The sequence below is a fragment of the Cibotium barometz genome, chromosome 13, assembly GCF_041138505.1.
Source record: "Cibotium barometz isolate CiBa-2024 chromosome 13, ASM4113850v1, whole genome shotgun sequence".
In the NCBI taxonomy this organism is placed as follows: Eukaryota; Viridiplantae; Streptophyta; class Polypodiopsida; order Cyatheales; family Cibotiaceae; genus Cibotium; species Cibotium barometz.
In genome coordinates this window covers 33264765-33277774 of record NC_141058.1, presented here as the reverse complement: position 1 = coordinate 33277774, position 13010 = coordinate 33264765, and positions in this window count along the sequence as shown.

Sequence of the window (13010 nt, the reverse complement as noted above, 5' to 3'; positions counted from 1 at the left end):
ATGACTTCAGTTATTTACAGGATACACCCTCTCAGTCCATAGCGCCCTCTCCTACCCGTGTTTCTCCACCAGCCCCAGCCCCTGTTCCAGAGAGAGTGCCCCGCTTTTTTCAGCCCACTCATTACCGCATACAAATAGCCACACCAACTTCTCACCTCCGAGAATTCGACGTGTGGGTTATCCGTGTTCGTACTTCTGCACAGGATCTGGATCATTATTGTTTTATACTCAGGCGTCATCCTTATCTGGGCGCTATCCTCCCCGAGTGTAGCATCATCTTACATGAATATTGCACTTATTCTGAAGACATTAATCCCTCTTCATTTACGGTGCGTCCCTCTACACCGGAGTATACACCCTTGACACCAGTAGCTGCTCCTACTCCTGTACCTTTTCTCCAGTAGCAGACTCTCGTGCGAGCCCAATCCCAATGGATCACCCTTACTATATTGGATGGTCTATAGCCGCTTCACCAGTACGTAGCCTCTCCTCTCGGGATTTACAGATGCCGCACCCTCCAGCCGATGGTTCTTACTAGAGCCCAGCGGCGTCATCAACAGCAAAAACTCCCAGAGCCTCATCATCCTGAAGCCTCTACATCACGAGGTCACTTATGCTGCACACCCAGGCATCAACAAGACTTATCGTCTTTTGACAGCTACATACTATTGGCCTCAAATGAAGCAAGATGTTATTAAGTTTGTTACAGCGTGTCTCTCGTGCCAACGAATCAAAGCTAGCAGACAAGTTCCAGCTAGTCTTCTTCAACCACTTCCAGTTCCCAATGAACGTTGGGAAAGTGTTAGTATGGATTTTATCACTTCATTGCCACGTTCTTCTAAAGGCAATACACGTATTCTTGTGGTGGTTGATAGATTTTCTAAAATGGCACATTTCATCCCGTGCAAGAAAGCAGCCCAAGCTTCAGATATTGCAGTATTGTTTATACAGTATATCTTTAAACTTCATGGATTGCCAAAATCTATAGTTTCGGATCGAGATCCAAAGTTTACAGGACATTTCTGGACTTCGATATTCAAGTCTCTTGGTACAAATTTACTCTTTAGCTCTGCTTATCATCCTCAGACAGATGGCCAAACGGAACGAGTTAATCAGATTCTAGAAGAAATGCTGCGACATTATGTTCAGTCTCGATTAGCTTCATGGGAAGAATATTTACCTTTGGTAGAATTTGCTTATAATAATTCTTATCATTCAGCTATTAGAATGACACCTTTTCAAGCAGCTTATGGCCATACTTCCCTTATTCCTGCCAACTTTGTTCTTCAACATAAAGTGGCTTTAGCAAATCACCTCATTCAGGAAATGCAAGATATTCTGTTATTAAGGATAAGATGATCAGCGTCCAAGAGCAATATCAACGCACAACTAATAAGCGTCGTCTCGTCACATTGAATTTCAAGAAGGAGACCTGGTATTATTATATATTGCCCCTCATCGATACAAGACAGTGAAATCAGTTTTCCCAAAGCTGCGTCCAAGATATTATGGACCCTTTCGTATTATTAAGAAGAACTCATCTCTCAGTTATAAGTTGGAGTTACCACCTTCTTGGGGTAGAATTCATCCAACTTTCTACATTTCTTGGCTTAAGAAGTTTGTGGACGGTGATTCTCCAGTTTTAGATCATTTGGATTATGTTCCAGAAATCGAAGATGAACACATACTCTTAATTCCAGAGATAATTCTTGATGTCAGACAGAAAGAAACAAGACATAAACTCACTATAGAATTTTTGGTTAAATGGAGAGATCTTGATGATTCTGACTCTACTTGGCAAAGTGATGAAGACTTATAGGAATATCCAGAACTTCTTCGGGAATTCTTTCAAAGACAACCATCTCTTCTTAGCCGGAGTCTTATTTTAAGTGGGAGGGAATGTCACGATTGTGACTAACTCTCTTAATCTCTCCTTAATTACTCCTTAATCTCTTATTAACTGAAAGGACACCTGTGAAGGGTCACACCCTTACACATGGGTCACTATCAAAGGACATGTCTATTCATTAAAAGGCACACCCCTAAGTCCAAAGGACATAACCGTTGACTCAAGAGTCACACCCCTTCCCAGGGATGTGTCTCTTCACTTGTACCCTTTCGGTCTCTATTTAAGAAAGGCCCTTGTCTCAATGCAAATATCTCTCATCTCAATCTTTCTATCAGCATTTGTCTTATGTTTGTTAATTAAGTCTTAATCATGTTAATAAAGCTATAAAAGCTTTACATAAGGGCTAGCTCCCTTTCCCTCAATTCATCTCATTTTTCAGCATTCTAAGGAGGTCATTAGTAGCTGCTACTGCTTCTCACCATTGTACAGCACCTACGTCCCTCGTGCTCAGATTTCAGCAATAAACATCAATTTCCAGCATTTACAGGTCTTGTACCTCGGCCTACATCTGTGTTTTATATTTGCTTCACTTTCTTTCAAGGGTTAGTTCACTACCGCCCGTACATAGTTCAGGTCCATAGAGGAGCGGAGGGTGGAGTACAAATACCATGTTAGAGCTTCCTTTTGGATGCCGAGGGTCATTCGGGATTTCTTTGAGATTGCAAGCCCCCACATGCGGAGAGATGGTATCCGTAGGTTGTGAGGCCAGGATGGATCTATTGTTTCTGAACCCCCCCATGTGAGAGCCATAACACATATTTTTTTAGATCCTTTCTCATGGGTGCCCCCATATCCTCAGAGGTTGTGGATGCGTGAGAGCGGGTCTAGCAGCACACGAGAGAAGTGGTTCATCCCTCTCTCCGGACTTTCCTATTGACTCACTTCACAGCAGAGGAGTTGGCGGAGGCCTTGACGGCACTCCCTAGGGGCAAATGCCCGAGAGCAGACAGGCTTCCAATCTCCTTTTTCCTTGGTCACTGGGGATCTCATGGAAGGCGGCCTTAGAGTAGCCTTCAACAAGATTATGACTACGGGTGCCATGTTAGAGAGGCTTTCAGAGGGTCTAATACACTTGATTCCCAACGAGGGTGGTGACATATTGGAGATTCGACATTGGAGACCCATCACCCTCCTCGGGATCCCTTACAAGATTTTGGCCAAGGCCATCGCCGGAGACTTCAGCCCTTCCTTCCCGACTTAATTCATGATAGTCATATAGCTTTTGTTCAAGATCAAAGCATTCTAGACAACATCTTCACTATCTGGAGGCGACTGCTTCAGCTAGGATCTCAATGTGCTCCTACAGGATTTTGAGAAAGCCTACGATAGAGTTGATTGGGGATTTCTAGAGGGGACGATGTGCCGTATGGGATTTTCAAAGGAGTGGATCCGTGGTATTTCTGAACTTTACTCAACCTCTCACAATCAGGTTCTCATTCAAGGAGCTAGAGGTGACATATTCCACCTTTCTCGCTCGGTCTGGCAGGGCTGCCCTCTAGCACCATATCTCTTTCCATTTGTTGAGGCCATGAGTAGTTTTCTCAAGACTGGCTTCAGGGATTCTCTCCCCCCATCCGTACACAGGAGGAGCTCCTAGACTAAGAGTTTGCAGATAACATAGCAACGTACTTATCAGGAGACGTGGGGAATCTTCAGAGATTTGCAGAGGTGATAGAGATCTTCTGTAACGCATCAATTGGCACAAGTCGTGTGGATTTTGGGTTGGCTCTCCACTGGCCCCGACTTGGCGTCCAGTAGAGGCTTTCCAATGGATCCCGAGGGGCACTCGGGTCTGTTATCTTGGATGCTAGGTGGACATCAATATCTCCCCAGTGCAGCAGTTAGCCTCTCTTCTTCTGAGCATTTGGAAGAAGCTTCTATACTGGAGTTCAACGAGGCTTTCCTTGGCCGGCCTAGTGGTGATGGCGAACCAGGTTCTTCTTGCCACCATGTGGTATATTACTTCTTGCTAGGCCTTCTCACGGGCCTGCATTGGTCAAGTTCAGCGGTTGATCCGCAACTTTCTCAGGGCTGCTAGCGACAGGAAGCCTGGCCAAGCCAAGGTGGCATGGAGAGTGATCATACAACCGCGCCACAGAGGGGGCCTGGGCATCATTGACCCCGCCATTCAGAGCCGTGCCCTTCTAGGCAAGGTGATTGTTAGAGGCTTCTTCCAAGCAGCGAGCCTTGGAAGGATTTCCTTTTGGCCAGGATATCCGCCCGTACACCAAGTGTCATGTGCACACCTGTGCCATGGCCTAAACCTCAGCATGAACAACATAATCCCTGCTTAGGACAACGGTTAAGATAGAAATTAAGTCAGCATGTAGAGCATCATCAATAGTAGCGGCATTACCATCAGCATCAACATCACTACCATCATCATCATCATCATCATCATCATCACAACATCAGCATCATCAGCATAAGCATGAAGAAAAGGGCATGGGGACCCTATCACCAGCAGGTACTCATGTAGCAGGTAGCTAGTGTCAGAGTGAAGGCCAGCACGAGGAGGGGCAGCATTGATGATAAAGCATAGCATTTACAGGTGTTTATTCATGAATTGATGTTAAAGTGTAGCATTTACAGGTGTTTTGTCCAAGAGCTGGCCGCCAGCTCCTGTAGTAGCTGGCCGACTAGCACCTCAGCATATTATATAACAAAAAGTCATCATTCAGTCATAAGTCAAGTCATTCAACAAGCATTCATCCATCAATATAGAAAGTCAATAAAAGCCATGTAAGGGGCCAGAGGTCACTCCTTTGGGGCTGACCAAGGTCCCAACCATGTACAGACATAAAGCCACCTTTTTGTACCCTATAAAACACAAGAAAACCTAACACTGACCATATCTCTCTTCTTCTCTCTCCTTTGCCTTAATCATGTTTAAATCAACATCTTGTTCTTAATCAGGCTTAGGGCTATGCCATGTGGATCAGTACAACAAGGCTTCCACACATGCGACACCGAGTCTGGGGGGCCCTTGGCCGTAGAGCACTAGATGGATCTTCATGGAGATGCGGGCCCATGGCTTTAACCCAGCTTTTGAGGACAAATTTGCAGCTAGTCTATTACGAGCTTGGGATTACCTCAGGCCGACCCTCCAGTTTCGATAGGCGGTTTGACACATGGTTGGCCATTGGAAGTAGACTAGCAGCATGTACGAGATGTGGCAATCCCCAGGAATCTCAAGGACACTGTCTTTGGGATTACCTGAAGGCTCAACATGTTTGGTAGTGGATTCTCCGCATCTTCACTATGGATAGGGCCTCTTCCCGTACTATTATATGGGTCATCATCACTTAGGCCACTGAGGCCGAGGTTGTCATGACTTATGAGGAGGAAGGTGGGAGGCTAGCCCTTCAGGTCTGTCACCTTCGCATCTCGATAGTGCAAGTCCCAGTCCCATCTACTGATCATTGGACTCCTCGTTCAAACCAAAGCTAGGAGATGTGTAGCAACATTACCGCATGGCACATCTAGAGAGCTCATTTTTGCACCGAAGCCATCGAAGGCACTCACACCCCACCTGCGGAGTCCATCGTGAGCATTTGGCTCGACATCATTCATACCCTCCACGGCCAATGAGGAAGCTTCAGGGTGGTTCTAACCGTATGGGGAAGCGTCGAGGAGCCTTCTGGAGACTCTGGCAACCTGGTCCTTTTCTCATAGATAGTGGTGGTGAGCCCACTTGGCACTACAGACCACCTGTGTCCCCACCCCTCGTATGAGATAGCCTTCTCCTCATAGAGTGACCAGACAGAGGAGAAGTGCATCCTTCCCCCCATTTTTGTTCTTTGATCCTCACTCCGTACATGAAGGTGAGTTTTCTAGCCTCTTAAGGCTGTTTTTTGTTAACTAATAGAAGGATCTTGTTTCCGGGAAAAAAAATTAGTTGCTGTGGCTGAGTTTAGAGGTTTGATTGGGGTAGATCTTGGATTATAGAAAGGAGACCCAACTCAAACTTCCGCTTCTTCTCTTCTTCTTGAATGGCACAACCTTGAGATACACCTTCCAAAATTTTGAGATGTAGGAAGTGGCCGACTCACCCTCCTTTTGAATGAGCCAATCCCACTACTTACGAAAACTTTCTCAAAATTTTGAGGGAAAAATCGCCCATAAAATTTGAGTTTAAACTCAGCTCATGAGGTAATCATATGGCTGGATAACTTTTCAGTGATCCACCAATTGCTAGCCATGCCTTTGAGGTGCATCCTAACATGGAAAGGATTGAACTTCTCCATAAAATTCTCTTTCAAAAAGGCTATTTCAAATTTAGATATCAAAGATAAGGCTTTATTGGACTCAAACTCACCATGAAAATTCTCGAATTTGAATGACTTGTTGCCCAATTTGAATTCATTGGGGCGGTCATGGTTGACTTTTACACCATGTAAGCAATTGTCTAGAGGTGGCAAGTAAACCTAGGCATAAAATGAGAGTGCTATGTGGTCAAAGTTCTCCAGCCATGTCCAAGTCGAATCCGTTGGGTGACCCCTCATCCTGTTATTTCTACGCTGACCAGCACTTTGAAAGAATGATTGATGTTTGTACTCTGTAGGAACCAAATACCTTAAGGAAGAGACAAGGATCTCATAATATGCATGAAGAGATCACAGGCAGATCAAGGGATAATTTTGCCCAAAAAAAAGGTTCCTTGGAGAGTCCCACAGTATGAGAATCAGACCAAACAACAAAATGAGAATGTGGAACAAGTTTCTTTTTATTCTTTTGGAACAACATAGTCAACCAAAACAAGCAATTAACAGATAAAACATGTTTTCACAAGACAGATACAGCCAGGCCAAGGGGTGTGTCGTGGCGTAGTCATGTGCATTCGGTGACCAGGAAGGGAGGTCCCAAGTTCAAATCCTTGGAGGCCCCAACAGCATATCCATACATACATGCATCCATATGTACGTCCCATCCATAAATAAATACATATGCTGATGAACAACTTCATCATCAACTCGATTTTCTTTGCGCACGGAAATATCCCAAATCTGTATGTTAGACATCATCTCAAAATGTTGCTTCTTAACAGCAAGTATGGTAAGTATGGTCAGAAAGTAACCTGCAAGACCACACGTGTGTAGTCATGGCGCAAAAGATGTACGACGCATTATCTTCTCTGTCGTACAAGACGTTGTACGCTGGCTCTGCTAAGATGAAGCATTTGCAATTTTTATCGTTAATCAAGCGCTACTATATATATACACACACACACAAGGACTAAAAACTCAGGCATTGTTATGAGCAAAAAAAAAAAAAAAGTGCAACTTATGGAGATCCTTCATACAATGGCCTACCATGCCTTCAAAAGTATACATGCAGATTTGCATAAGACCACAACACATTACTAATTCCTAGGTTTAAGTATGTCTCACATTACTAATTCCTAGGTTTAAGTATGTCGCACACCACGTATGCCTTCATAAGTTTATCTACACCTATTTACTATCATTTGAAAGTACGAATGGTACAAGGTCATTCCCTTCTCTAAAGAAAAATAAACCATTTATGTATTCCATCTTGACAAACTTCTTTATGCGCTCCTAAAAAGATAGATCCATATCCACATTTCTAAACTATGATGGTTATGGTACAAAGTGCAAATGGTACAATCATTCTTGACAAACTCCTCTATGGGCTCCGAAAAGATAGATCCATATGCACATTTCTAGAGTGCAATATGGACACATAAAAACCCCTTTATGTTCTTGTATGGAAATTAAGGCACAATTTTCAAAGAAGATAAACTAACAATTGAGGCATAGTTTTCCAAAGTGCAAAGGTTATGGACACATAAAAACCCTTTATGTTCTTGTATGGAAATTGAGGCGCAGTTTTCAAAGAAGACAAACTAACATTCTACACCAAAGGATCAAACTAGGTCTTATTTCCTTTATTGCATGAAGGTACTTTAAAAGAACCTTCTATGTATGAAAAATGACAAAAAAAAGAAGAAGAAGAACATAAGCACCCAAAATGCATCTCTTTAATTATAGTATTTTATTACATGAAAGAAGACTACATACTACAAAGAAAACGAGAATATTTGAGACAAAAAATGTAAACAGATGAGCGACCCTTCTTCGTTACTCCATGCAAATTCTTCAGATCAAAAACACCTTGAGAAGGGGTGATTATCATTTGATAATCAGCCGTAATGTGTGGACCATTTGATAATCAGCCGTAATGTCTGGACCATTTTACATTAATGTAGATGAAAGAACCTGCTAAGAACAACACAAGAGAGATGCAGTGGGAGAAGACGGACCATCTTCACCATTGATGTTAGTGATATTCACGTGCCAAGAACTGATTATTTTCCACAATGTTTAGACAAACTTTTCACAGCGTGAAACATGATGATGAAAGAGTCTACCAACAAGAACAATATAAGCTGGATGCAATGAGAGAAGATAGACCATCTTCACCATTGATGTTGGTGATATTTAATAAATGGCAAGCTCTTTAACTACTTAATTAAAGAAAAACAGTACATCAATGGTGAAGATGGTCCGTCTTCTCCCACTGCATCTCTCTTGTGTTGTGCTTAGCAGGTTCTTTCATCCACATTAATGTAAAATGGTCCACACATTACGGCTGATTATCAAATGATAATCACCCCTTCTCAAGGTGTTTTTGATCTGAAGAATTTGCATGGAGTAACGAAGAAGGGTCGCTCATCTGTTTACATTTTTTGTCTCAAATATTCTCGTTTTCTTTGTAGTATGTAGTCTTCTTTCATGTAATAAAATACTATAATTAAAGAGATGCATTTTGGGTGCTTATGTTCTTCTTCTTCTTTTTTTTGTCATTTTTCATACATAGAAGGTTCTTTTAAAGTACCTTCATGCAATAAAGGAAATAAGACCTAGTTTGATCCTTTGGTGTAGAATGTTAGTTTGTCTTCTTTGAAAACTGTGCCTCAATTTCCATACAAGAACATAAAGGGTTTTTATGTGTCCATAACCTTTGCACTTTGGAAAACTATGCCTCAATTGTTAGTTTGTCTTCTTTGAAAATTGTGCCTTAATTTCCATACAAGAACATAAAGGGGTTTTTATGTGTCCATATTGCACTCTAGAAATGTGCATATGGATCTATCTTTTCGGAGCCCATAGAGGAGTTTGTCAAGAATGATTGTACCATTTGCACTTTGTACCATAACCATCATAGTTTGGAAATGTGGATATGGATCTATCTTTTTAGGAGCGCATAAAGAAGTTTGTCAAGATGGAATACATAAATGGTTTATTTTTCTTTAGAGAAGGGAATGACCTTGTACCATTCGCACTTTCAAATGATAGTAAATAGGTGTAGATAAACTTATGAAGGTATATGTGGTGTGCGACATACTTAAACCTAGGAATTAGTAATGTGTTGTGGTCTTATGCAAATCTGCATGTATACTTTTGAAGGCATGGTAGGCCATCAACATCTTGTTCTTAATCAGGCTTAGGGCTATGCCATGTGGATCAGTACCACAACGTTTCCACACATGCAACACCGAGTCTAGGGGGCCCTTGGCCGTAGAGCACTAGATGGATCTTCATGGAGATGCGGGCCCATGGCTTTAGCCTAGCTTTTGAGGACAAATTTGCAGCCAGTCTATTACGAGCTTTTGATCACCTCACGCCGACCCTCCAACAGTCTATTTCGATAGGCGATTGACACATGGTTGGCCATTGGAAGTAGACTAGCAGCATGTACGAGATGTGGCAATCCCCAGGAATCTCAGGGACACTGTCTTTGGGATTACCCGAAGGCTCAGCATGTTTGGTAGTGGATTCTCCGCATCTTCACTATGGATAGGGCCTCTTCCCGTACTATTATATGGGGTATCATCACTTAGGCCACTGAGGCCGAGGTTGTCATGACTTAAAGGTGGGAGGCTAGCCCTTCAGGTCTGTCACCTTTGCATCTCGATAGTGCAAGTCCCAGCCCCATCTACTGATCACTCGACTCCTCGTTCAAACCAAAGCTAGGAGATGTGTAGCAACATTACCGCATGGCACATCTAGAGAGCTCGTTTTTGCAGCGAAGCCATCGAACGCACTCACACCCCACCTGCGGAGTCCATCGTGAGCATTTGGCTCGACATCATTCATACCCTCCACGGCCAATGAGGAAGCTTCAGGGTGGTTCTAACCGTATGGGGAAGCGTCGGGGAGCCTTCTGGAGACTCTGGCAACCTGGTCCTTTTCTCATAGATAGTGGTGGTGAGCCCACTTGGCACTACAGTATGAGATAGCCTTCTCCTCATAGAGTGATCAGATAGAGGAGAAGTGCATCCTTCCCTCCTTTTTTGTTCTTTGATCCTCACTCCGTACATGAAGGTGAGTTTGTATCTTGCCTCTTAAAGCTGTTTTTTGTTAACTAATAGAAGGATCTTGTTTCCAGGAAAAAAAAATTAGTTGGTGTGGCTGAGTTTAAAGGTTCGATTGGGGTAGATCTTGGATTATAGAAAGGAGACCCAACTCAAACTTCCGCTTCTTCTCTTCTTCTTGAATGGCACAACCTTGAGATACACCTTCCAAAATTTTGAGATGTAGGAAGTGGCCGACTCACCCTCCTTTTGAATGAGCCAATCCCACTACTTACGAAAACTTTCTCAAAATTTGGAGGGAAAAATCGCCCATAAAATTTGAGTTGAAACTGCATCCTAACATGGAAAGGATTGAACTTCTCCGTAAAATTCTCTTTCAAAAAGGCTATTTCAAATTGAGATATCAAAGATAAGGCTTTATTGGACTCAAACTCACCATGAAAATTCTCGAATTTGAATGACTTGTTGCCCAATTTGAATTCATTGGGGCGGTCATGGTTGACTTTTACACCATGTAAGCAATTAAACCTAGGCATAATGAGAGTGCTATGTGGTCAAAGTTCTCTAGCCATGCCCAAGTCGAATCCGTTGGGTGACCCCTCATCCTGTTATTTCTGCGCTGACCAGCACTTTGAAAGAAGGATTGATGTTTGTACTCTATAGGAACCAAATACATTCAGGAAGAGACAAGGATCTCATAATATGCATGAAGAGATCACAGGCAGATCAAGGGATAATTTTGCCCCAAAAAAATGGTTCCTTGGAGAGTCCCATAGTATGAGAATCAGACCAAACAATAAAAAGAGAATGTGGAACAAGTTTCTTTTTGTTCTTTTGGAACAACATAGTCAGCCAAAACAAGCAATTAACAGATAACACATGTTTTCACAAGACAGATACAGCCACGCCAATGGGTGTGTCGTCGCGTAGTCATGTTCATTCGGTGACCGGGAAGGGGCAGGTCCCAAGTTCAAATCCTTGGAGGCCCCAACGGCATCCCAACCGACATCCATACATACATGCATCCATATGTATGTCCACAGACAGACATCCATACATACATACATATGCTGATGAACAACTTCATCATCAACTCGATTTTCTTTGCGCACGAAAATATCCCAAATCTGTATGTTAGACATCATCTCAAAATGTTGCTTCTTAACAGCAAGTATGGTTAGAAAGTAACCTGCAAGACCACACGTGTGTAGCCATGGCGCAAAAGATGTACGACGCATTATCTTCTCTGTCGTACAAGACGTACGCTGGCTCCGCTAAGATGAAGCATTTGCAATTTTTATCGTTAATCAAGCGCTACTATATATATACACACACACACACACAAGGACTAAAAACTCAGGCATTGTTTATGAGCAAAAAATAATAATTGAAAGTGCAACTTATGGAGATCCTTCATACAATGGCCTACCATGCCTTCAAAAGTATACATGCAGATTTGCATAAGACCACAACACATTACTAATTCCTAGGTTTAAGTATGTCGCACACCACGTATGCCTTCATAAGTTTATCTACACCTATTTACTATCATTTGAAAGTGCGAATGGTACAAGGTCATTCCCTTCTCTAAAGAAAAATAAACCATTTATGTATTCCATCTTGACAAACTTCTTTATACGCTCCTAAAAAGATAGATTCATATCCACATTTCCAAACTATGATGGTTATGGTACAAAGTGCAAATGGTACAATCATTCTTGACAAACTCCTCTATGGGCTCCGAAAAGATAGATCCATATGCAGATTTCTAGAGTGCAATATGGACACATAAAAACCCCTTTATGTTCTTGTATGGAAATTAAGGCACAATTTTCAAAGAAGACAAACTAACAATTGAGGCATAGTTTTCCAAAGTGCAAAGGTTATGGACACATAAAAACCCTTTATGTTCTTGTATGGAAATTGAGGCACAGTTTTCAAAGAAGACAAACTAACATTCTACACCAAAGGATCAAACTAGGTCTTATTTCCTTTATTGCATGAAGGTACTTTAAAAGAACCTTCTATGTATGAAAAATGACAAAAAAAGAAGAAGAAGAAGAACATAAGCACCCAAAATGCATCTCTTTAATTATAGTATTTTACTACATGAAAGAAGACTACATACTACAAAGAAAACGAGAATATTTGAGACAAAAAATGTAAACAGATGAGCGACCCTTCTTTGTTACTCCATGCAAATTCTTCAGATCAAAAACACCTTGAGAAGGGGTGATTATCTAATCAGCCGTAATGTGTGGACCATTTTACATTAATGTGGATGAAAGAACCTGCTAAGCACAACACAAGAGAGATGCAGTGGGAGAAGACGGACCATCTTCACCATTGATGTTAGTGATATTCACGTGCCAAGAACTAATCATTTTCCACAATGTTTGGACAAACTTTTTACAGCGTGAAACATGATGATGAAAGAGTCAACCAAGAACAATGGAAGGAGCATATAGCTGTTGTATATGCTCAAAATTATTATAATCCATGTGAAGCTAGTATAAGGGAGAAAAAAGAAAACGTGCATGCAGTAATTGATACGCTTCACCAAACTACATACAAGGCCATGATCATAATATAGTTAAGTACAAACCTTTCATCTTCCATTAAGTTACAATTTAATAAATGACAAGTTCTTTAACTACTTAATTAAAGAAAAAACAGTATATGGTTGAGAACAAAACTTTCATCTTACATTAAGTTACGATTGAATAAATGACAATATCTTTAACTAATTAGAGTTTTGGGTGC